The sequence below is a fragment of the Mya arenaria genome, chromosome 9, assembly GCF_026914265.1.
Source record: "Mya arenaria isolate MELC-2E11 chromosome 9, ASM2691426v1".
Taxonomy (NCBI): domain Eukaryota; kingdom Metazoa; phylum Mollusca; class Bivalvia; order Myida; family Myidae; genus Mya; species Mya arenaria.
Window position 1 is genome coordinate 45,862,812 of NC_069130.1, and position 27,261 is coordinate 45,890,072.

General features: G+C 33.3%; 2 long non-coding RNA genes across 2 annotated transcripts; both read right to left on the reverse strand.

The window, feature by feature from the left end:
• Nucleotides 1-2,059: 2,059 nt before the first annotated feature.
• LOC128245514 (uncharacterized) lies at nucleotides 2,060-6,880 on the reverse strand. Its single transcript, XR_008263166.1, has 3 exons — nucleotides 6,811-6,880; nucleotides 4,353-4,431; nucleotides 2,060-2,709 (listed from the first exon to the last, which is right to left on the reverse strand). It is a non-coding gene; the product is annotated as an uncharacterized LOC128245514 (long non-coding RNA).
• Nucleotides 6,881-10,890: 4,010 nt separating this feature from the next.
• LOC128245403 (uncharacterized) lies at nucleotides 10,891-14,975 on the reverse strand. Its single transcript, XR_008263141.1, has 4 exons — nucleotides 14,850-14,975; nucleotides 12,474-12,543; nucleotides 11,747-11,773; nucleotides 10,891-11,371 (listed from the first exon to the last, which is right to left on the reverse strand). It is a non-coding gene; the product is annotated as an uncharacterized LOC128245403 (long non-coding RNA).
• Between the last annotated feature and the right edge of the window lie 12,286 nt (nucleotides 14,976-27,261).

Below are 27,261 nucleotides of genomic sequence, written 5' to 3' on the forward strand. Positions count from 1 at the left end.
AATGTATGTTGGTGCTTTACTTGAATCTAAATATAAGGTATATTGACATGTTTTAGGGCATGAAATCTTAATTTAAAGGTTCCTTTGTGTTCCCTCTTGAAACCCCTTTACAAACGATACCGAACGAATATGGGGTTACCAGAGATTTGTCACGTAATGGCGTTTCGGATATTTTTTTTGCTTCAAACTATTTTTCATAACTTAACATAAGCTCAAAAATCCACCAGAGACTTGAAAAAAAATCACGTAATGGCGTTTCGGATATAATTCTTGCTTCAAACTATTTATCATAACATAAGCTCAAAACTCCATCAAAGGTCTCATGTAACAGGAAGCATTATACAAAGTCTTTTTGCCTGTGCAGGTAACTGAAATATCTAAACCCTTGGGTCGATGTCGCCGTTTCAAGCGGTGTAACTGGAAAATAATTTATCGTGGTCGAAAGCAAAAACGTTTTTTTAATGTAGTCTCCATTTGTCTGTCAGTATAAACCCTGTGATATATTGATTTTGGATAGAGCACATGCTTAAAGAAAGAGATTGAATGATTTCTAATGCAACATGTCATAAGTCAATGGATATTTCAAAGATAACGAAATGCAATATCATACTGTGAACGCTATCAAACTCAAAAGACCTCTCGTTATATCTTATTATTACTAAGTGCTTATCCGAATTCATTGTACGTGGAAACTTTCACATAATAAATCGTATGATTCAATCAGGTTTGTGAGCATGTTTACAATGTCCTTTTCATTTTGATTTGCGATGAACCAGATGGTTCTTTATAGCATGCATCTTTTGAAGATTGTACATTTTTTATCTTTTAATCTTGTTATTTCTTTTTTTTTAAATGCAAAGCCCTTCATTCAAGTTATTAACACATTCTTTGGAAACTTTCTCGTCACTCGATGACTTGCATTCCTGTTACCTCATTAATAAAGAAATATATGATTGATGAATTTTAATTATTCATATTTTTGAATAAAATCCAAATTTTTGTGAATCTCTAGTAGGTTTAAGAATACAAACATATTTGCAATTATATTGGAAAAATATCCGAGACACTATCTTTTTGTATTGTACTGTAGGGTATATCTTCTTGCATTACACATTGCCTTGTGGGTACAAATTTTCCTGCATTGCATTATGAGTATTCGCCTTTTTGAATCGTTTTTGGGTACAAATAATGTTGCATTGCATTATGGGAACAAGTCTTTTTGCATTGAATTGTGGGTAGAATTCTTACCACATTGCATTGTGGGTACAAGTCTTTTTATATTGTATTGTGGATACAAAATCTTCTTGCGATGTATTGTGGGTGCAAATGTAATGTTGGTCGGTTTTAAAAACTGTTGTATAATTTCACTTACCGTTCAAAGCCGGTTACCCTAAGATTGTTAGTAAATATAGTTCGATGCGTGATCAGTGGTATGGCCGTGGTGTTTTGTATGTGATATTTCTGGCTGTTTTGTAGGTTCAATGTATTTCATATCGAGGGGTGAATGCGAAAAGGTTCTAAGTGACATAAGATAAAAAAGCAGATAGAACCTTTTCGCTTTCAGCCCTCGATGTAGTGTCTGTCGAGCTTTGACCTTGCGCCTTTAAACGGGGTCATCGTACATTGTTTGGCTACCAGGCTTGTCCCTGTAGTTAACCTTGTATTATTAAGATTATTGAGTGTCGTACTTTATCCTTTGTGTTTGTTAAGTACTTTTCTTTTTTGCCAAAATAAGTTGAACCGTTTGTGTTAGAGATATGTAAATATAACTGAACGTTTATCTGCCCTGTAAATGCATTCGAATTATGAAACAAACTAATACAGCTTGAATTTACTAAGCTCTGTCCAAATTGTTGACCTGCCTGTATAAGTTTTGTGTATAATGAAATGAATTGATAAAATAAAGTTTATAATATACTTCTGCATTGAGCAAATCAATTTAAATATTTTGAAAAAATGAATGATATCATTTATATTGCCATTAAATAAAACTGCATATACATTCATATACCATATAGTATATTCTTGTCAAATAGTCAAAGTAAGATAAAATTCAACAGTAAGTTTAGCATTTTATTTTATAAAACACAGGAACAATAAGAAAGATGTTGACATTCGGAAAACAGAGTATCTTATTACCGACAGTTTTCGTCATCGCATGCACAGCATCTATGCGAAAGAAGAAAGCACTTAATATTTAACTAAGTCGTACAGAATAGTGTAAGAAAAACTACGGTACACTAGTAGCAACTGTCCGTATATATGAATTGTCATTAAGCTAAGAGCACAGCTTGCACGTGCACACAAAGTGGCCATCTTATCAACAAGCGTACGACAAAATATCGAGAAATGTCGTAAGAGCACCAGTTCTAGGCGAATAATAAGCGAGTGTCCGACATAATATTATAAAAAATATACGATATATATTATAAATCTACGAAAGTCCAAAATCTATTTGTTCTAAAGCTCGTTACAACAAAAAATAAAGGATTAAAAAAAACACGATCGTACGAAACAATCGCTAATAAGATGGCCCAATAGTCCTATTACAAGGCACGTGCTTTTTAGATGCTAGTTTTTCTGTTGCTTTCTTCTACGGTGACAACGCCTGAGCAATGGCCACAACGCAGGACGCCATGATAAAGAATGGCGAAACGGATGTAACTGGATTGCCTGTACTCCTATCTGGGCTGGTCGCGTTATCAGTAGCTGAAAAAGTGTTCACATTCGCTATATTAAAACTATGTGAAATAGACATAGTCTGAAACGTTTACATACTATATCAACTAAACAGTGTTCACTACTGTATTAGACTAGGTGAACTTAACAGTGAACAGTAAATAGTGTTCACTTCTCTATTAGACTACATCAATGAAACAGCTCTTACTACTGTGTAACAGTAATTAATTTGTGTTTAATACTGTTGCGGACTGTGTCAATAAAACAGAGTATACTTCTGTTTTAGATTAGGTCACTCAAATAGTGAACGTAAGTCCACTGAAGTAGTGTTAACTATTGTTAAGCATTGAACTATAAACATGGCTTTACTAATTGCAGACGTGAATGTAAATGAATTATGTATCAAATATTCAACTAACGTGTGACAGTAATAGAGGCTCCTCCGACTACTGGAAATATACAAACAATGTTAAAGTAATATGAATAAGAAAGATGCGCTGCATATTAATTAAACTTTACAATAAGTGATAGCACGAATGATTGACGATACAAGAAGTACATGTATCTCTTATCATCGGTAGCAGACAATACCTGACAGCATGGCTACCAACAAGCTGCAGAAGAGTGGCATGATGAAGTCAAAAAGGGACAGGGTTAAGTCAATAATGGATTGGGTGCTGCGGAAAAGGACAGGATGCTGCAGAGAGAGGCATGGTGAAATAAAAAAGTGACAGGGTTAGATAAGTTTTAGACAGAGTGCTACAATAAGGACATACTATGCTTAAGCAGAAGATTCATCGTGCTGCAGAAGAGGGACATGATGCTGCGAAGATTCATGGTGACGCAGAAGAGGGACATAGTGATGCGAAGATTCGTGGTGATGCAGAAGAGGGACATGATGCTGCGAAGATTCGTGGTGATGCAGAAGAGGGACATGATGCTGCGAAGATTCATGGTGATGCAGATAGGGACATAGTGCGGCAGAAGATTCATGGTGAGGCAGAAGAGGGACAGGGTCCTGAAAAACAGGGACAGGGTGCTTCAAAAGAGGGACATCGAGCTGCAGAAGAGGGACATTGTGGTGCAGAAAAAATGCAGGGTTGTGCAGAAAAACGCGGGAATACTGAAATTGATATGATGTGTAAATATTTAAGTAATAAATTGCGTGATCGATGTCATTATTGGGAAGTGAACGCATTTGGGCTGGTTAATGCACGCGTGTAGTCCTTCTTTAACCAGCCCAACTGCGTTCATAATCCGATAATGACATCAATCATGCAATTCATTCCTTATAAGAACGCAACATCTTTGGAATACCTCTTATGATGACATAAATCGACGTTTGTGGTTGGTCATATGTTACGCAGAGAATTTTTGCAAATAATGAGTGTCGATATAAACATTGAATATTGTCGAATTACAGTCTATCTGTGTATGCAAACATTAGGTCAGTTCACGGATAATCCGAAATACTGATACATTTATCCTCATTTAAACCAAAAGCGTTTACCGTTGATACAAAGGATTAAATAAGAACAATTCCAATTCAATTCGTACAATAATTTCAATACATTCATAACATGATTGCACCGAGGTAAATATTATCACATAGGTATGTCAAATGATGCAGACTGCGAAAATGGTATTTCTTTACAAACTTTATGGAAACTTACAAGCGGTTGAATTAGTTGTTTGAGCATTGACCATGAACAGGACAGTAGCAAATACACACACGGCAAGCAGAAACTTCATCTGAAAATATGAGCAATGGTTGTATTAAATAAGTAGATTGTTTTACGTTAAGGGTGGTTTGTAACTTTGCCTCGCCATATTTCCATAAGACAGCATGTCATTTTTTATGTTTTGTGAAAATAAAGTTTCAAGTTAATTAGATCATTGGGAAAGGGAGACGATTCAACATTAAAGAACATTCAAAAAAGCAGATAATGCAATCCAACAAAAACTGTAATACAGAGTAGCAAATAATAATAATAGTAATAATGATAAGCAAAGAAATAACAATTCAACATGTAGCGTAACATATTTTGAATTTATTACTTTTGTTATGAATGTACATGACTGTATTGTTGCAATTTTAGGAATTAGCACCAGTCCTGTGTCCATCTTCTAAATATACTTTGTCGTTAAATACGTCTCTATTTTGATTTAATGAATCCGGCTTAGCCAACTGGTAGCTCTACCTGTTCTGAAATTACCTGCAGAGTTCTAAGTGTTCTTTTTTATACTGTCCGTAACAATGAGCTGGCCGGCACAGCAGTTATTCTGCCGGCAGAGATGGGTTGTGTAATACTGCCGCTAGAAGGGCGTTATGAAACACTGCAGGCACAAAAGTTACATAATACTGCCAACAGAGGGCATTGCCTGCAGAGAGCAGTTAAAAAACACTGCCGGGAAGCAGTTATACAATACAGCAGTCTTGCATTTGTGTTAAAAGGGGGAAGGGGAAGCTTTGGAAAGAGGTGGGAGGTTGGTTACTAGTGAATCTATATGTATATAATGTATCTTGTTGGTGAAATCATCATGATAAATTCTAATATTGATATTTAGTTTAAGATTTGTGTATCGGTGAATATGTTCCAAGTGTGTTAATGAATAAATGGTAGAAGAATAAAAATATATTTTGTTCATTTCATCATGTTTGTGAAGCTCTATAAACAAAGTTAGTTAATTATCTAAAGAAATATTGGTGGCAGCGAACTACTTGACCGAACAAGGAATCCTGAAAGGGATTTTTGCTCCTACATTAGTCCTTGTTGTAGCAGTCCTTGTTGGGATATTTAATTGTTTCACATACAAATTGTCTTAAAGGGACTCCATCACAGATTGTATGTTAGCAGTTATTTTAAACTTCCATGACATTGAATTATGATACATTCTAAGCAGCAACTAGTAAAACAGTGTGTCGTAAATCCAAGCCTAAACATAATCAATTTTCAATAGTGTGTTACTGTCGCCCCTTAAGATAACTGTTAACAACAGAGCTCTAATTCGAATTATCGGTGATGATTTATCATTGATATAAACATTTTGTTTACATATCACGCGAAATAAAAACAAAACTCCATTTCTGATAAAATTAAACGAGTCATTTTCAGCCACAAAGCTTATATTATAACATTTTTAAATAATTTCAGTTTCGGTACTTCATGTAATCCATCCATCATTTAATACAAAGAAACGCTTCTGCTTAAGTGTTTTTTAAAAGTTTTAAAAATTCAAGTTCGAATATTTTTAAGTTTTCACCGACTGCTTTTCTAAATGGACATTATGGACATTATGATAGTTAAGAATAAAATTAATAAAATTGTTATTTACTCATCATACAATATTTATCCATGCAAAAAATATCATGGTTTATCAATATAAATTAAACAAAATTATTCTTGAAGTTTATATCTTAAATGCATATTTTTTCATCCTAATAATGGATGGTAAACCTAAAACACATTCATACTTAACAATGTAAAAATTACTAATACTTCAGTTCAAATCTGAGTAAATAAGAATTCTTAAAAATCTTTTTTTTATAGAGAGCATTATTAACAATGTTATTACATGTATTTTATGATTTCCAGTCACTCGTTATTTTTCGCAGCTAATGCCATTCAAAACCATTTAGTTATTCTTATTTTTAAGTTTTTCAGACTTCATGCTAATTATATGATATCCTTCATTGTTTCACAAAATCATGTTTTAAATCCATTTGAAATCATTGACAAATGACAAAACATATGTATTATACAGGATAATACAGGGTTGACCATGGCTTTTGGTTGATAATTGCCACACTGGTAACCATGTATTATTCTATAAATAATAGTGAAAAGTAAAATGAACAACCAACTTAAATTTGTATACGATGAAAGAATAACTGAATATAATAAATTAGGTTTTTATTTGCAAATTTTCAGAATTAATTATATTCAGATTAACAGTTGCTGGATTAGTGAGTATAGTGTTTAAAAAAAACTACATAGTTGACAAATGCTAAAATAATAATGTAAAACGTTCGTTTAATTTTAGGTATTTCTGAAAAGTAAAATTTAAAAATATCCAAAATTGTACAATTAGACAAAGTTTTATGTATTTCATAATACATTAACGAGTTACCTTGTTGCTGGAATAAGTCGCCAGTCTCTATTGAAAGACCGACTCTTATCTCTGTTATATAGAGGTTCTGTTTCCATGGTTGGAACACAACATAATAAAAATATACGGTTTGAAGTGTATTCATTAAGCATTTGTATAAATAAAACATACAAACTGATCAGCTTCGTAGATAAAGCGTTCGGTAATCATGTGTTTCAAGATGATTTCAAATTGATTTCAGACATGCCAAGCACAAAAGCCATATTGTAGATAAATTTTTAAAATCATACTTGTTGCTGGGAATGATATAATGATTTGTTTGGTTGTAAGAATTTGGATGTACTATATTGGTGAAAGGCGATTAGCAAAAAGACATATTAATGCTTTGTTTAAACCGCAAGTAGTGCACTTGTCACATCAAAAAGATGAACGACTTGGCGTCTTCTTCAGGACATAGTTGAACGAGATATCATAGACATCTTGATTGTCAAAAATCCCCGTTGGCATGAATGCATAATCGGAAAGAACAAACGCATGATTATGATACACTTGAAACAAAATGTAAACTTTGGTAATGTCAATACAACACAATTTTGAATACTCTGGCACTAGATAATGATTTAAATAAATTCAACTATAGTTCAGTCCGGACAAACCAGGCCCTTATATCACAAAACAATTTAGTCAAATCTTAATATCAAGCTTAACTCATTTTGAATCACGTCAAAAGTTATTGAAAATCGTTTAGTTATTTTACCCTTTTGAAAATCTCATTATCTCATGATAATATCTCTTATGCTGATCAAGATTCGGAAATGTTTATTGCAATTACCACAAGACATGATTTGCTCCAGAACTATTTATATTTTAAATATTGACAAAAGGTTATTATGGTCATATTACATGTTCTAGATTATGTTTTGTATACTGGCCTAGTCTCTGTATAAATTAACCGATTCGCCTGGTTAATATTAATAACGACTGACTGCTGTTTACCAAAATAAATGTACGGCTTATTTAATTTCTTTGAATATTCCCATTCCATTGGACACCAAAAACCAATCCATTTTAAACAAACCGCGTTGGATTTGTTATGATTGCAGTTTGTTCTATTTCTTTGGCGTTGACTCTGTGCCATTAAACGTGGTTTATGGGTATACGTTCTGCTACTGCGGTTGTTTCTGTAGTTTTTCATATCAATATTATTATTCACCAAATAAATTTAATTCGACATTGATCTTTTGATATCCATAACGTTGATGATGTTTTAGTTTATTAGTTCAACCCATGGCAGAACAACCAGTTTCCACTAGAATTGTAAAGCCAGTAATTTGTTAACAACTCGGGATTTTCCTTACATTTGACTTAAGTGGCTGCGATACGTAAGACGTTGTTTTCATTTTTTTGTTAAAAATTTATCTAAAATTCTTTTAGAACAAATGGGATACAGGTAAACTGCATGTGTAAGTTCCAATCGCCGCCATCACATTTTTTAGCGATCGCTTGGCTCCAGGGATGTCTGCCCCGGTTTATTGGTCAATTGTCTGGGTAGATACTAGATAGAGGCAATCACACTTTTTGATATTGTCCTTAGATAAATATTCTTGTATTGTCGAAAAAAATATTTTGTATTAAAAATGATTTAAATTATTGCGCTTTATGACGTAAGCAACGACGCACTTGCTTTTGGATAAATACAAAACAACCTTGTTTTAGCGTCAAATTATTTGCGCTCATCTTTAGCGTTATGCAACATTACAAAGTCCATATAAACCCTGGTAGTGGAATGTCAGTTGATTGGTACAGTAACCCATAACTGGCAAGTATGTACAGACAACATTAAACTGTATATTGCAACTTTGCAAAACATAGTCGTTTTCCGCAAGAGACAAATATAACACATTACCCAGCTGCCATTTCCTAAATAAAGTTTTTTATCGTAAGGAGAAATGAGAAAAGTGTACAGTCAGTTTTTAACATGAATGTGTTAATTCTAAATAATCAATGGATATAAACTCTTTTGCAAAATGTTATGTTCTTTTTTGACATGTGACATGACATACTGAAATAATGAAACTGACTTTAATAAGAGGTTTTATTAAAAATGGATATGGAATTGTGTCAAAAGCCTATATAAGGGTTGCTTGCTGCACTGTATGGCAACTGTAAATGACTCAATCTTAAGTACGTCACTGCGTCAAAAGTGTAAACATATTATGAATTGACTTATATTGTGACGGATTCTTTGAAAAAATCGAAAAGTGAGTAAACTTAACTGGAATAATGATATGAGTAGCAATGATATTACTTACCTTATCCCTATACATAAGTATTAAAACATGCTTTGCTTTACACATTACAGGAATAATCAGTGTTTAGGCATGAACTCGTTGCTACATACATTTGGTACATGAATAAGATTTAATTAACCATGTATTTAATATTTTCGTTTGTATCAATGTTTGTTACATTGACCGCAAACCCACTTTGCATAATGTTCAAGTAAGTATTCTTTTCACATAACCGACAACAAGGGCTTGATATTGTATTACTTTAACATTCTTTCATATTAAAGTTGATTGCGGCAAACTTTGTTTCTTGGATTCAGTGTATACGCAGCGATGCAACAGCGTAAAAACCACACCAGTTTGCAAACGTTAGGTAACGTAGATAACTGTTAGTCTTATCTGAACTAATGGCAGATATCATGGGTGTGGTTTCTCTTTCCAGGTGGAAATACCACTGTAAACCGGCTCCTAGAAATTCTTGGAAACAAGGATCAAGCTTAGCTTACATTTTCTGTTTGTTTGTTTTTGTGTTATTTGTGTAATTTGTTCAATGATAAATGTCCTGAGATTTCAAATAAGGAAGATAATTTTAAAGATAACCATATTCCACAACGTTGTGTAATTAACATCAAGTACAAGCAAGTAGAGATATAGGTATCTGCCTCTCACCCAAGAGGTTGTGGGTTCGATCCCCACTAGGGGTACTTTCTCATGACCTTTCCAAAAGGACACAGTACTTGTTTCTGCCGAGGAAACGGACTCGATAGTGATTCTAGAACTTCAGCTTTCGTCACAATCGTACTAAAAAAAAAGTATATACCAAGTATATTTGCTAAATGATTAAATTTATCATGCTTTCAATGTCTGCACCAAGTTATGATAAGCAAATGTGGTTGTCATATGCTACTCTGTGTTGGTAAACAAACGTTGTTGGCATTTACTTTTCTCTAACCGACATACTGACATGATATGTATGCAAAATTTTGATAATTTATGGCAAGTTTATTAAGCTTGGAAGAACGCTGTTACGTGATGTTAGCCAACAGTGTGTTAAGATCGACTGCCGATAACTACTTGTAATGTGTTTCTAAAGCGTTATTTGCTGACTTCCAAATGTCCTTATTTCATCTTCATAAACCTTTATTAACAATAGTGTACATAGTTTTTAGCTAGGTTGTAATCAAAGCTGACAGCTTATTGAATCACAATTATGTCCGTTTTCTGCGCAGTACCCTGTTCTTTAGTCAACATTGAAGGGCATCGAAAAAATTCATTTAAGGGTATCGAGCCCACAGCATTTAAGGTGAAAGGCGTAATCCTGTTTCACTTAATCACCCATTACAGAACGGTAGAACAACGGATGGGGCTTAAGAACTGTTGGTTAATTTGCCAATTGCTGAACAATATATTTTTGTAAACTATATTCAACATCAATTAACCATCAAAGAATCATAGCACAAAGAGGCGTGTTCATTGTTGATATCAACCATTCTACAAATAATGTTTTTTTATATATTAGGACATTAAATGATCCTTTAAACCGAATGGCGGTCATTCGGAAAGACACTAGTTAACCGCTCGAACAAATGATCATGTTTACACATTTACTGGCGGGCTGCATTATAAAGAGTCCTAGGAGCGATTTCGTTCCTAGTAAAGATTTTCGATAGTGCATTGCTGCAGTTGAAAATGAAACTGGTCGTATGATTCTTAATAAAAACAGCCCCCTCCCAAGAATAAAGATTAATAAGCTGATGTGATTATAAAAATAATATAGCGAAGGGCCTCTAAGAAACATAACACAAGAAAGAGCAAATTTATAAACACTTTATTGTTATAATGTTGACATTCAGAAAAACAAGTCCTTGTTTTCGTCATGTTATGCACAACAAATTATACTTATGATAACAAATAATTAAATAATGCAAACAAAAACAAGACGTAGCAGCGTAAAACAAACGTCTCACAAAAGTGGGTAAAAGTGGAGTATAACGGTCCATGCATATTAGGTAAGGCATTACTACTTATATCTTACAAGGCAGTAAAGAGAGTTGTTCCATCGAATTATTATTAAGCTTTTAAACAATCACTCGAAAAAACACACAAGGAAAGCGAGGTGCTTCTGTAAGCTTTGTCCATTATCGGTCCCAGATGACAAGGGAAAGGAATAGCACCACTCCTACTGCTGTCATCTTTTTAGATAAGGTATGCCTGTAGAATGGCTAGGAGGGTTGCCAACACGAACAAAACTGGTGTCAGTGGCGTTGCGGATGTCCCATTGTTCCCTCCGGGTGCTTAAATACATGAAAGGTCATTTTAGAAAAATAAAGAGCGTCAAAAGTATAAATGTTTTTAATTGGTTGTGTGGTATACATTGATAATTTTGAGCGCTAAAAATATACATTTACATATTGATTTGTGTTTTAAATAGGTGCTTAAAAACTTTTAATTGCTATTGAATTTGATTTTCCAAATGTGTATGTATTTTGTTGGATGCGAAAACGTATAAACTTTTGAAATGTTTTTTCCATTTTTATCATTATGATCAGTCATGTATACTTTGCCATGCTTAGTATGTGAACAGTTTAATTCGAAAGACACAGTGCAACCATTTAACTTCATCATTATTTTGCTAATTATTAAGAATGATAACAAAAGAAAATTCTTACCAGGAGTGGTCGAGTTGCTGTTAGTATCTGCAAAGAAGAAAAAATAATGTTTATCAATTTATTACTGATGTCATATTGAGAACATTAATGTATATACATATAGTTTTCCAATATAATTAGTAAACGTTAGTTGAAAACGTTTAACAAATAATTATATTGGATCGCATATATTTATTTTGTTGATGAACTTTATAGAAACAAAATATCAGTTTATCGTTTTAAAGTTGCTCTTAGTTAAGAACCACTACAAATCAAAATTAAAGGGATTAGACACCAGATGGTCCTAAACTCGGCAAATAAAGTATTTCCTCAAAACTAGCCTAGAATTATCAATGCAAGCAAGTAGGAGGCCGATAATTAATCGTTGTACACGATTAAAATTATAAATGCACCAATCATGCTGTTTCCCCGTTAAACATCAGCGCATAATGGTTTCCGAGTTTAAATAATACTGTTTATGAATACAGATAAATCTACTGACGCTATTATTGAACTTTATGGGATTTAGGTGGTAGACAACCCCAGTGAATATGGAATTGGAAAATGCGCAAAAACTGAGAAAGATTTATATGTCGCAAGCTTTGTAATACATTAGTAAGTAATATTCAATGCATTGCACATAACGATGTCAATTTGATCTACGTTTTTTACAATTTTCCTATTTTGCAATTTTATGATCTGGTGTCTAGTCTAAGATATAGAGTGTGTAAATAGTTCAATAACTTACTATTCTGCGATGCAACTGTCCCAAGCAACAAAACAGCAACAACCAAACAGCAAACCAGGAACTGCTTCATCTGTTGTGGATAAATAAAATTTCATAAAAAAAGTAATATTTTAATAGTTGTGCATTTGTAAAACCATATTTTCAATTTATTTGGCCAATGCATATGCGTGAGTTGAATATCGGATTTGACATGTGGAGTATTGAATAGTGCACTCGGATTTTAATTGCGTCTTATTTATTAGTATAGCGCACTGCATAGGAAAGCAGTGTAAATGAAAGGTGTTATACTGTAGTGTATACCCTTGTTTTTTTAACATGAGCATGTCCACATGTTCATTTCCTTTAACCAGTTACTCTTTACAATAGAAAAGCAACTGTTTTAATGTTTAAAGTTAATACTGTGTTTGTACTGACTAAAAAATTAAATCAAAGGCTAAACTGATTTGTTCACTATTAAGATGCATATTTTACGGTATACTTCTTAGAATCAAATGAATCTGTAAAACATATCATACAGAATCATTAACTGTAAAGAATCATTTCAAACAGTTCAACGTTATGACCATTATTGTGGTATGTAACTTATCTTGTATATGAACGCAAACAGTGTTACATTACTTTTCTGTTGTTTGTTTGTTGTTATGTGATTGTGGAAATGTATCTTAAAATATTATTTACATCAATGTCTACGTTATAGTTTTCATGTTTCGAAAATCATATGTGATTAAGATGGCGGAGCAAGCCAAGTGAGTCATTTTATTCATTTGAATTTCACAAATATTATTCAACAAAGATTCTAACGGGTTAGTTTAGATGGAAAATCAAATTATGACGTCAAGTTTGTTGAGGTGTGAGATGCAATTCTTAACAATTAAGCGTGGTACTAATTAAGACCGATGGGCGATTTCATTGACTGGTAATGTAGGTAAAAATCTAAATAAAATTCGAATTTTTAGTACATCAGTGAGCACATTTAAGTGAAAATGGACTTCCATGAAAGAACATCAGTAGTACATTGTATTTATCTTGAATAAATTGTACACGGTTCATCTCTCACATTTAAATGAAATTGTTTATAGTATGTTTCGGATCAATATTGACTCATCAATTCCCATTTTGGCTAACTTTTACCAAATAAACCATGAACCATGTCAAGTCAAGTTGTTCAATAAGCACATTCAATTTTGAACATTAGTAACAGGAAAAGAACTTACTAGATGACATTTAATGATGTAGTTTGATAGAAATATGAAATAAATATGATTTCAGTTTAACAACATTTTATCGCCAAGCATGAAGTTCAAACCACACAAATACGCGGCATATAATTATTTAAACAGATTTATTAGGTCACAATATTCATTTTTTTTTTATCTTTTTTGCAAAGAAAACGAGTTGCAGTATTATTTAATATTTCACCATTATCACAAAACAACAATTGTTAAATTTGGTCATATTTGGACAGTCGATAGAATACCTGGGCATATGTCTAGTAGCCAGTTTTATACAAATGGGTGCAGATCTGTATATCAATGTAGGTTTCAATTCCATTAAAATTGTATAATACTAGACAAGTCCAAGCAAATCTTTTTACAAATATGGACACTAAATGAAAACAAGCACCGTTTCATGTTGTTGTTTTTGTAAATTGAATGGTTGTTTTTACGTCAACTCGAGTTGACGCCAGGTATATCCATGCACTCTGTTTGATATTAATTTGGAAATTTAGGTTTAAAATTAAAAAAAATCTGATTTTGAAAAACCATCCCACCATGAAAGTAGCATACATTAGATTACACTTATGCTAAATACAGTTAGTGAAATAAAAATGAAGCCGTATCTACTTTTTTAGAGCAGATCGTTGTATTAATCATAATTTAACATATACTGTTTAAATTTAAACACTTGAATAAATATTAACAAAAGTTAGAATCATAGAAAAAAAAATCATAAAGGATTTTTGTCAATCCGTAAATCCCATAATCTTAAAAGTTCTTCGTTCACTGTAAGGAACCCACTTTTAACAAAATAAATGAAAAGGTAAAAGAGACTTCCCTATAAAGGTGATTTTGGTACACCATTTTATCTTATCCCGGTCGTTAAAACATCACTATAAAAATATAAATGATTATATTTCGAAACAGTAGAGAGTAACAAAGATTTGTTTTATTTATTTTAACAAAACTTCGTAAATGGAATATAATTTTAATATTTAAGTTAATATAATTTATCTGTTTAGATACATGAAAAGTCAATTAAATTTTGCAAATTAAAACAAACCAATATTGACGACGTACAAAATCCATCAACGCAATTTTATTAGAGTATTATTAACACAATACTTTAAATTTCAAAAAAATATTTAAACAAGAATACCATGAAGTATTTGTGTAAAAGTTTCACAACGGTGTCCCTCTGTGATCACGGCTATGAAAAGCAGTGTGGTTATATAATGCGGCTACCAAAATATCTATGGCGACCTACCCAAACAAGTGTAAACAGTACGCGCATTTCGTTATCAGCCTGACTAAAAAGGGGCTTTCATTTATCATTATCTGTTTTTACATTATAAAATGAAATTGTCAAACAATGAGAGTTTTTTGGCTTTAAACATCACGTTAGTCTGTTCAATAATATAAGTGCCTCAGAGTATACAAAGCGTTAGGGCATTTTCGCGCTCACACATTAGCATAAACATAAGAAGCAGCAAAATATTCTATCGGACGATTGACAATGACGCAAACATTTTAATGCGTTTTGAAAATGCCAGAAGTGGAGTTTGCGCAAGGCTTGTACAAGTTTAGATGAACATAAAATGCTGCGTTTTTTCCTCAAGGCTTAAGAGTCGTTTAGCTTTATTGGTTGAATAATGTCTATGTTTCAGCACGATTTCCTTTCAGATCTCTCGAAAAAGTTTTTAAAGACCTTCATAAAACACACACATATGTTCAAACAAGAATTTCTTCAATTGATGGTTTGGGTATTTTTTATCTGATTCTGTTTTTGTAGCGCTTAGATCTCCGTTAGCACACTCTTCACTCTCCAAAAAAGCGAAAACATCTGAAGCTCACACACATGTGTGTTACCACCTTAAACTTTTATTTGAAATATTCTTGTGCATTTAGGTACAGTTTTATACGTTTTTATGCCCGTTTTAAGAGCTTAAATGTTTTAATTGTCTTACTATTCAGAGATATTCTGGCGATAGTAGACTGCGATGGTGAATCAAGCCGTAGTATTTATGAATATAATGGAGCAGGTGCGTTTAAATACAAGGACAAAAATCTTTTATTATCTGAAATGCATTATTAAATTTTGGATTTGTGTTGTTGTGAATTTTGTCAATTGGTCCTTAAAGTCGAAAGGATTTGTTGACTGTCTGTTCAGATATTGAACCACTTGCCAATAGCATAACATCTTTTCGACTTTCAGGAACAAAAAAATGTACCGAGGGAGTGAATTTATCACTGTACATTACGTGCACATCGTCTTTTTTAGAAGAAGAAACAACAACAACAACAACAACAACAATAATGCATGCTCTTAATGTTTTGCTCATAACTAAGCGCATCATTACATTCGTAGTAGCTCGACGGATTCTATGTTCAAAACAGATAATTCCAAACAAAACAGAGTGCATTTGCGCATATGATCAAAATAGTGTCACCCTGTAAAATAAGAGAGAGTCTACTGGACTTATGAGACACCTTAATCGATGGACATCTCTTCTCCCGATTCTCATCTTATTTGCCGAGAGCCTGGCAGGAAAACAGCTAATAATTAATACCCATTGTTTAACTACCTGCAACCGAAGGTGTCAGAACAATCCTCTAATATTGCTCGAACCCTCGACATCCCGCTCCGAAGGCGGAAACCCTCATCACTTAGAGATGAAGTACAGTCCTGTTCAGTGCCAATCCAGAAAACGCACAGCACTATTTGTCATCAATCACTTTTGAGGTCCACAATTTAGTGGTCCGCTCTAAATATTCAAAGAAAGAGCATTGCACTTTACTAAATGCATTTTTTGAAGTTAATTTAAATAAAAAAGTGAGACATTTACTACAATAACTATGGTATTACTCTGTTAATTATCAAAACGAGGCAAACGCGTATTTAATTAGAATAATTTATTAAGAGTTAAAGTGACAAGAACGCTGATATCTTGGGGGGGGGGGAATATGTCCAGCGTTGGCACTCGAGTTCAAACTTGCGGATAAATCATTTATTCACATTTTTTTATTTTTTTTATTTTGTATTTACTAGAGGAGTTTCAGCTCAAGTTAGTTCGTTGCTTGGGTCGGTATTCATTCATTTATCTTACTTGAAAGAAAATCGGATGCATCATGAGTTTAAACAAACCCGGAAATTAAAGCTTAATGTCAACTTAAAATCAATTGTATTGGCGTCCAACGAATACTGATTGAACTGCAGGTAACAAACTTGGCTGAGCCCTGCCGTTGTGCGGTCACTGATAGATTTCTAAAATAAGCCCCACTGGGTATTTAGGGGTTAAGAATCTACTAATTCCTAGTTCCACAGTACTTTTCTTTGCTCAAGGTCACAAGTTCTGTTGGTTTTACGGCATACGACAGTGCAACATATATTAAGTGGAAGTGAGCTTAAAGGGACTATACACATGATTGGAACCAAAAATATTTTTTTCTGTAACGAACCTCAGGACAATTATTAAATAAACTGTTTTACTCTTTGATATCATTATTGTTAAGAACAAAACTAAATGTAAACAAAATCGAGTCGGAGACCGGGTTCGAACCGGTGTTGCCAAAATTGTAGTCCAGTGTTGTATCAAATGTGCTACGAGGGTTTACCCTAAATACTTGCAATATTTAATCGACTAGCCAAACCCGCATAAGAATGAATTCTACTAGGTATACATGCCTAGAAATCTTTTTTATGGAAAACTACGAAACAACTGCGAAAAAATATATTAATTGTAAACTATGTGGTACTTCAGTTAGTTAGTTTCAATGCATTGTACACATCGATACCAAGTTTATGCCAGTTTTCGACTATTTTCTTTTTCTCCGCTATTTCTTCATACGGTGTATAGCCTCTTTAACACCGCTGAAAACATTAATACAGGGGTGCTGTATATCAAAGTTTGTTATGTCAAGGCGGATTGAAACAACCGGATGATTGCATTGTCGTAAGTTAACATTTCCATTGATGAACAAACTATATCACGTCTCGGCTTGTTTAGAGATAACGAGGGATAACGAGAGTTTTAATCGACATAGCGTTCATTCATATGGCTTATTTATCAAAGCGTATTATTTAAACTTTAGGTTAATATGGTAGAAAGGAAAACGTGATGTCTTTGGTTTGTTATGTTTGTTTTCAGCATTGACTATTCTTGTTTAAAACATATATTTTGGTACTAAAGCCTCATAAAATTATTACTCAACGGGCATTACCTAACATTTGATCCATTACTCATCGGGCATTACCTAACATTTGATTCATTTACAATCGGGCATTACCTAACAATTGATTCATTTATCAACGGGCATTACCTAACAATTGATTCATTTATCATCGGGCATTACCTAACATTTGATTAAAAAAGAATCGGTCATTACGTAGCAATTAATTCAATACAAATTGCGCATTACCTAACATTTGATGCAAAACTTATCGGGTATTACCTAACATCTTATTCAATACACATCGGGCATTACCTTGACTTCGATTCAATACCAATTTGGCATTACCTTATATTAGTGGTCAATGGATTTGGTACACTAGTTAATCCCAAACCTAATTTGATCAAACAGTTAGCAGGAATGACACGACGCACAGTCCGGCAGCTGTATATGACCAAAACGTAAGTAGGTCACGGAGAGAAACAAAGAGAGCCGACCTACAAATGTGTAAATATGCTATGAGTTAACATAAATTGTGACAGATTCTAGGGAATAAAGCGAACTTTACTTAAGGTATAAATACTCACACTAAATATCCTAAACCCTAAACATTAGTATCAAAGCAGGCAATTCTTTACACGTTACAGTGATAATCAGTGTTTAGGCACATTCTTTTAACTACAAATATAATTAGAAACAGGAATTATTTTTGATGAGCCTTGTATGACGGTGGTTATTGTTAAAGTAGGTCCAGTCTAACTAGGTAAATCATCATACATTTGATATGCAAAACACACAAGACACACAAGGTTGCTTATGTAAGCTTACTTGAGCGACTGTTAGCCTAGACTAAACTCGAGTCTGTTATCACGGATATCATCTCTCTCTCAAATCATGGAAAGACACACAGTTAACCAGCTCCTATCTAACATCTGGCTATCAATTATCAACCTATCTTAAAGTCCATTATAAAATAATTAGGCTAAGCTCATAATTTTGCTTTTAAATAAATTGTGTTTTTTTTTCTTTTGAAGAGACATTTTGAGACTGTATAGGAAATTATTCAAAATACTACCATGATAAATTGCTTTCTGTTATGTATAATAAAATAAAAGCAATTAAATTTTGCTGGATGAAATCAGATACTTCAACCCGTTGTGCCTAAAATGTTTGAGGGACTGGGACCTGCTCCAAGTTATGATAAGTGAACGTTCAAAAACATAAAGTTACAAAGTAGAAGCAACATTGATTGCCATATAAGTTATTACAGTAACCATAAATTTCTGACCTTAACATTTCTCTGTCATGCTGTGAATGCGCAACCTAAATATTTTATGGCCAGCTTTTTAAGCTTGGTTAAACGATTTTGAATTACGTAACAAACCACTCCCAGCCTCTACAAAACAGTTTCAAAAACTAATTGAAGCGACTGGTTGATTTATTTTCTCATCTCTGAAAGCTATATAACAATTTACAACGAACGTTAATAATATTGAGTGGCGTGTCATTATTTTGAAATTATCCATTTGACAATATGATGGATTTTATATTCTAGAACATTAAATGACCACTTAAAGTCTGTAGCGTTCACTCTGAAACGTTGTAATAGACAATCTTACTTCTCGAACAATTGAACATGGTTAATATATTTATTAGCGGGTTGTTTTTATCACGAGATTTCGTATATAGGAGAGTTTTCGATAGTGCAATCCTACTGTTCGAAGGATTCGTATTAAAACCAGCCCGCCTCCCTCCCGCCTCCCTCCCCCTAGAACTAAGATTCAAAATAATATCGCAAAGGCCCTTTAAATAATACAAAACACGAAAGAGCTAATTTATAAATGCTTTATTGGTATGATGTTGACATTCAGAAAACGAGACATTGTTTTCGTCATAGTATGCACAACAACTTATATTTGTGATAGCAGATCATTAAATATTGCAAACAACAAGAAGATGATGCAGCTTAAAAGAAACGTCTATCAAAAGTTGGCAAAAGTGAAGTATATTGGTCCATTGACATCAGGTAAGGCATAACTACAAAAAACCTAAATGGCAGTAAAGAGAGCAGTTCCATTGAATTATTAAGCTTTTAAACAATCACTCGGTAAAAAAACACTAGGAAAGCGAGGTGCCTAAGTTAGCGTTGTCCATGACAAGGGAAAGGATAGCACCACTCCTATTGCTGTTATCCTCTTAGATAAGATATGCCTGTAGAATGGCTAGGAGGGTTGCCAACACGAACAAAACTGGTGTCAGTGTCGTTGTTGGTGAACCATTGTCCCCTCCCGTATTTGTATTATTACCGGACGCTGAAGAGACATGAAAAGTCATTTTGGAAATATATGTTTAATTACGCAAAAACGTATAAATGGTCTGATTAAAAATAAATAAAGTTAGGAGCACAAATAATTATTGGCGCTCAACATATCTATTAGCAATTTAGTGGGCGCTAAAAGGTATATATTAACATATTGAATTGCGTTTTAAATAGCCCTGTAAGTTTGAAACATCATGACATTTGAACTTAAAAGGGCAAAATACAGCCGAAATGTTCAAACTGTTTATTTTGATGGATGCGGAAAAGTAGAAATTTGTCATGTTATCGCATTTAAATCAGTTTACTGTGTAAACATTGTCATATTGAATAAACAGATTTCTGAATAAGTGACAGTGCAACCTTATGAATTGGGTTCAAACATTTTGCTAATAAAAACTGTTCTGTTCGAATGCATATTATCTTACCAGCCGTGGTAGTGCCAGCAGCGGCACTTGTGGTGGTTGCAGAGGTGGAAGAAGAAGCGGAAGTAGCTGCAAAGACAAAAATTGAATTCTCTTTAGTTTAAACCCTTTATAATACTTGCGACATTAATACGCATGTATTAGTTTATCTGTCTTACTTTAATTCTTTGGTAGTTGAAAGAAAATATTCTTATGTTTATGAGCATTACATGTTCAGAATTAAACTTAAATGAATCAAAATATGTGTTTGTTGTCTTAAAGCTTCTCTATATTCAGCGCTATATTAGAAGTATCATTTTCATTTGGATATACAATAACAGTATACAAAAATCTCAAATGTTAAAATACTGTAGAAATTATGAAGCACGGACGAGTTGTTTTATCTTATACATATAATAGAGATTTATAATTATTTAAAATAAGTCAATAACTCTTACTCTGCACTGCAACTGTCACAAGCAGCACAACAACCAAACAACATGCCAGGAATTGCTTCATCTGTAAAAGCAATATATATATTCAGAAAAAATAATGGTTTAACAAGTTTGTGCATAAGTTAAAACTTTACATTCAATTCAATTTATTTTCCAAAGGCAACACATTTTTAAAAATTCATATTCGGATTTGGTATGTAGAGCATTGAGTGGTGCTCTCAAATTTTCATTTCCTCATATCGCAAAAGTGTATTCCTGTCAGGAACAGATGTGTTCACTGTAAATGAGCTTTTAAAGCGCTGCATATTTTACAGCGTACTTATAAGGTCCAACATTAAATGAGAACCTTGTCATACAGTATCATTTACTGTATCGAAACATTTCAAACAGTGATTACCATTATTGTGGTATGTAACTTATTCATGAACGTAAACAATGTTACTTTGCTCTGTTTCTGCTAGTTTGTAATTTTCGTCTTATATCATTGTGTAGGTGTATCTTAAAAGTTTAATTAAATTAATGTCTAGTTTACATATTTTGTAAAACATTAATTATTAAGATGGCGAAGCAATATTTAAATGAAAAAAATACATAAACAAGCTCAGTAGCCAATAGTTTAAACATAAACCCCGTTTAATGGCACAGGGTAAACGCCAAAGACACAGAACACAGAATAAAAAAATCATAATAAAAAAACATGGAACAACAGCACAAAACTCCACAAACAACACAGTGCATATATACTGTATATACAAACATTGTATGTTTATAAAGGATTGTTAGGTACCGCCTTGGAACGGTCAGTAAAATATAAATTTACTGGGGATTTAAACCAGTTTACGTACACAAACCTCACTCTTATTCGAGCCGTTTTATGCATTTGAATTTCACAAATATTGTCCAACTTAGACTATAACCAGTTTTATCAGGTAGGAAAGCGAATTATAACGTCATGTCTGTAATAATTCAAAATGCAATTCTTAACGATTTTTCGTAGTACTTATTGAAAGCCTGAAGGCGGTTTAATTCACTGGTAATGTAGATTAATAGTCTAAATATAATTCGAATTTTGAGAACATCAACGGGCACATATAATAAATGAAAATGTTCCATCCAAGAAAGAAAACCAGTAGCACATTATAATTACCCTGAATGTCAACAGTTCATATATTAAATTTAAATGAATTTGTTGATAGTAGGCTTCAGATAAATATTCACTCATCAGTAAACATTTTTGCTAACTTTTACCAAACAAACTGTTAACCAAATCAAGTCGTTTAAGAAGCATATTCAATTTGACCATTGGTAACACACAAATCACTTACTAGATGACCTTTATTGACAATATCGGTTTCAGTTTTACAACATTTTGTCGTAGAGCTAGAAGTACGATCCACAGCAATACGTGGCATATAAGTATACACAGTTATTAGGTGAAGCTATTCATTTCTTTTATCTAAAGCATATAGAAAAAGCAAGTAGCTGTGTCATTAAGTATTACGACATTATCATAAGACAACAAGTTGTTAAATTTGGTCATATTTGGTGAGTCGATATAATACCTAGGTATATATTTAGTAACCAGTTTTATACAAATGGTTGCAGATCTTTTCATCAATGTAGGTTTCAATTCCATTAAAATTGTATAATACTAGACAATTCCAAGCAAATTTATTAACACATTTGGACACTAAATAAAAATAAGCACCGTAACAGTTTTGACGCCATATATATCCATGCACCTTGTCCGATTTTAATTCTGAAATTTAAGTTTAAAATCAAATATTCTGATGTCCAAACACAATTCCACCATTGAAGTAGCATAAGTAAGTATATAACTATGTTAAACACAGTTAGTTAAATAAATAGCTATGATATATTCTTGTTTTGAACAGACTGTTATCAAGACAAGACAAGACAACGTTGTTTTTTGCGATATTGGCCTTCTGCGCCTTACACATGTAACCATTACTGATTATATACTGTCTGAAATTAATAACTTGAATAAAAATTATCGTAAGTTAGAATCGCAGGAAAGAAAGACTTTGTCAATCCGTATATCCAATTATATAGTTCTTATTTAACTAAAATAAATCATTAAAACAAATGAAAAAGTTAAAACGTGTTTTCCTTTTATCAGCTTTTTATGTGATTTCTTCGCATATCTTTTCGTCTTATTCAGGTTATTAAAATCCATATCAAAAGGTAAATTACATCTGTGAACAAAATACAGTGGCAATCAATGGGTTTTTTAAAACCCCTTTGTAAAACCTTATATAATCCGTGAAAGGTATTCAATGAATGAATTCTAAACATAAACTTTGAGAAATTGAAACATAATTTAAGCAAGATTACCTTGAAGTATATGTGTAAAAGTCTTACACTGGTGTGCGTCTGAAAGAAGCCATATGGTTATATAATGCGGCCGCCAAAGTTTCTATGGCGACCTACCCAAACATGTGTAAACAGTTAGCACATTTCGTTAACAGTCGTGCCAAAAAAGAGGGATTCATCAATCATTGTCTGGTTTTATGTGACAAAATTAAATTGTCATACATTTAGAGTTTGATTTCGCAAAACATCATATGAGTCAGTACAATACTATACCAAGTGCCTCAGAGTAAACGAAAATTTAGGGCATTTTTGCGTTAGTCCATTGGCATAAAAAAATCTAAAACAGCAAGATATTTTATTGGACGATTGACAATGACGCAAGCATTCTAAAGCGTTTTGAAAATGTCTGAAGTGGATTTTGTGAAAGGCTTGTACAAGGATAGTCTTACATAAAATTCTGTTTTTCTCCATGACTAAAGGGTCCTTTATCATGATTGATTTAATAACGTGTTTATTTTGCACGACTTCCTTTCTAAACACTCGAAATGGTTCGTAAAGATTTCCCCAACATCCACATGCCTATACAAGATGTTTTTTTTGGTGATAGTTTGGGTATTTATATCTAAATCTGTTTTTGAAGCTCTTTGATCTACTTTATTATACTCTTCAAAACGAAAACATCAAAGTGTTTTCTTACACCTTAAACTTGATTTAAAATGTTCTTGATCATTAAGATAAAGTTCAATGTTTTCTATATTCGTCTTAAAAGTAAGAAAATAAAACGTAATTGTCTAACAATTTAGAAATGATCTGGCGATATTAGACTACGAGACGGGGTATATTGAATGTAATTGAGCGTCAATTCATAAATATTCTCTGATATGTTGTGCACGGAATGCGAAATTATGAAAATCGGCATTGTTTTGTTGCTGTGAATTGTGGCATTTGGTCCTACTAGTCCAATGGGTTTTCTGACTGTCGATTCGTGAATTGTACCTCATCAATTTGCCAATATCATGACATATCGACTTTTAGAAGTTTACAACTTATCAACGCATGAAATGAAGTACCGAGGGAATGGTTCTATAAACATTACATTTCGTGCACATCGTCATTTTGTTAAAATGTATATATTATGCATGCTCTTAATTTTTGTTAATAATTGAGCGCATTTGCTCCATTATATACGTGGTAGCTCGACGGCTTCTATGTTCAAATGAACAACAGAAAAGAGTGCATTTGCGTTATTGTTTATAACAGTGTCACCCTGTCAAAAAAGAGCCAGTCTGCTGGACTTATTGGACACTGACTGATAAAAATCCCTTCTCCCAATCCCTATCCTATTTGCAGTAAATACCTAATGTTTAACTAGCTGCTGGGCCAGCAACAGACGGTGTCAAAACAAGACCCTAATGGTGCTCGAACCCTCGACATCCCGCTTCGAAGGCGGACACCCTCGCCATTTAGCCACGGAGAGGAAGTACAGTCCAGATCAGTGCCACCCTCCAGATTTCGCACAGCACTATTTATCATAAAACACTTTTGAGGTCAGTGGTTTGAGCTAAGTATTCCAAGAAAATAGCATTTTACTTCACTTTATGCATTTTTTGAAGTTGAATTAAATAAAAAATGAGACATTTACTACTTTTAACATGGTATTATTCTGTTAAATTTCAAAAGGCGGCAACACGTATTCAATTAGAATAAGTTATTAGGCGTTGAAGTGACCGACAATAATGCTGATATCCTAGCGGGGATATGCCCCGCATATACAATAGACGTACTCAATAGTTTGGATACGTTAGCTTAAATGTGCGACTGTTAACCTAAACTGAACTCGTGTCTGATATCACGGATATCATCATTCTCTCACAATGGAATGACACAATGTTAACCATCTCCTATCTAACATATGGCTGTCAATTCTCAACCTATCTTCAGTCCTTTTGTACAGAATTAAGCTAAGCTCATAATTTTGTTTTGGAATAAACTGTGTTGGATTTCCTTTTAAAGAGACATTTTGAGATTTTATAGGAAATAACTCAAAATAAAACCATGATAAACTGCAGCTCTGTGATGTCAAATAAAATATAAGCAAATAGTTTTGCTGGATGAAATAAGATACTTAAGCCTGGTTCGCCTTAAACGTTTGAGGGACTGGGGCCTGCGCCAAGTTATGATAAGTGTACGTTCAAAACGTTCATAAAGTTACAGAGTGGAAGGAACATTGATTGCTATATGAATTATAATGGTTACCATAAGTGTGTGACCTTTACATTTCTCTTACCGACACACTGGCATGATGTGTATGCGAAATCTAAATAACTTATGGCAAGCATATTTAATTTGGTTAAACGATGTTGAATTATGTAACAAACCACTCCCAGCCTCTACAAAACGGTCCAATAAAATTAATTGAAGCTAGTGGTTGTTGTTCTTTTTTGCTCATCCCTGAAATTTGTATAATAAGTTTGTAAACTATGTTTTAAACATCAATTTAACAGTGACAATTCATACTATTGAGTGAAGTGTCAGTATTAAAGGGACTGTGTAACAGATTGGCACCAAAAAAGTTTTTTTTCTGTAACGAATCTCAAGACAATTATCTAATAAAGTGTGTTACGCTATGATATCAGAATTGTATAAAAAGTACCAAAATGTAAAAAAAAAATTGTGTCGGAGACCGGGTTCGAACCCGCGTCGCCAAAAATGAAGTCCAGCGTCTTTCTCACTGAGCTACAAAGGCTTATTCTTATCTGGTGACATAATTAAGCTATCCACTTACCTCGGTAATATCACGTGATAACAGCGACTAGCCAATCACGCATAAGGAATGAATTCTACCTGGTAGACATACCCAGTAATCTTTTTTAATGGAAAAATACGAAATAACTGCTAAACTTAAATAAATTGTAAACTATGTGGTACTTCAGTTAGTAAGTTAAATGCATTGTACACATCGATGCCAAGTTTATGTCAGTTTTCGACAATTTTCTTTTATTTTCGCTATTTTATCATACGTGAGACAGCCCCTTTAACAATGCCTATATTACGATATGATGTATTTTATACATAAGGACATTAATTGATCCCGTAAACGCAGTAGCGTTCATTCTGAAACGTTGTTAGGGACAATTAAACCACTCGTACAATTGAACATGATTTATACATCTACTCACGGGCTGTTTCATCACGATACTTAGGAGCGATTTCGTATCTAGAAGAGATTTTCGATATTGCATTGCTACTATTGAAAACCCTACTGTTTCTAGGATTCTTAGGTGAAGAATAATGGTCCAGGCACATTTGGTTATACACTAATAATATTGTACCAGACATTCAAGAGAGCAGTTTCATTATATTATTAAGATTTAATAGAAACACTCGGTTAAAAACGCATGGAATGCGGTGTGCTTGAGTTAGCTTTGTCCATTTTCGGTACGATCTGGCAAGGTGAAGGAATAGCACCAGTTTAATGCTGCTATCTTTTTAGATATGGCATGCCTTTTGAATGGCTAGATGGGTTACCAAGACGTGCCAAAGCGGTGTCAGTGGCGTTATGGGTGTACCAGTGTTACCCCTAGTAGTTTCATTACCAGTCGCTGAAAAGGCATACATAGACATTTTAGAAATATATGTTAAAGAACGCTTAACAGTATAAATGGTCTGTATGGAAATATTTGAAATTGGCACTTGAAAATACATAATTAATTATGAGCGCTGAATTTATCTATCTGTAATTTAGTGGGGTCTGAAATGTATACGCTAACATTTTGAATTGCGTTTTAAATGCGAGCTGGAAAGTTTTAAATGTCATTGAAATTTAATTTTGGATACAGAAAAAAAGACTAAATTTTCCAAGTTTTGTTAGATGCGGAAAGGTGGACTCTT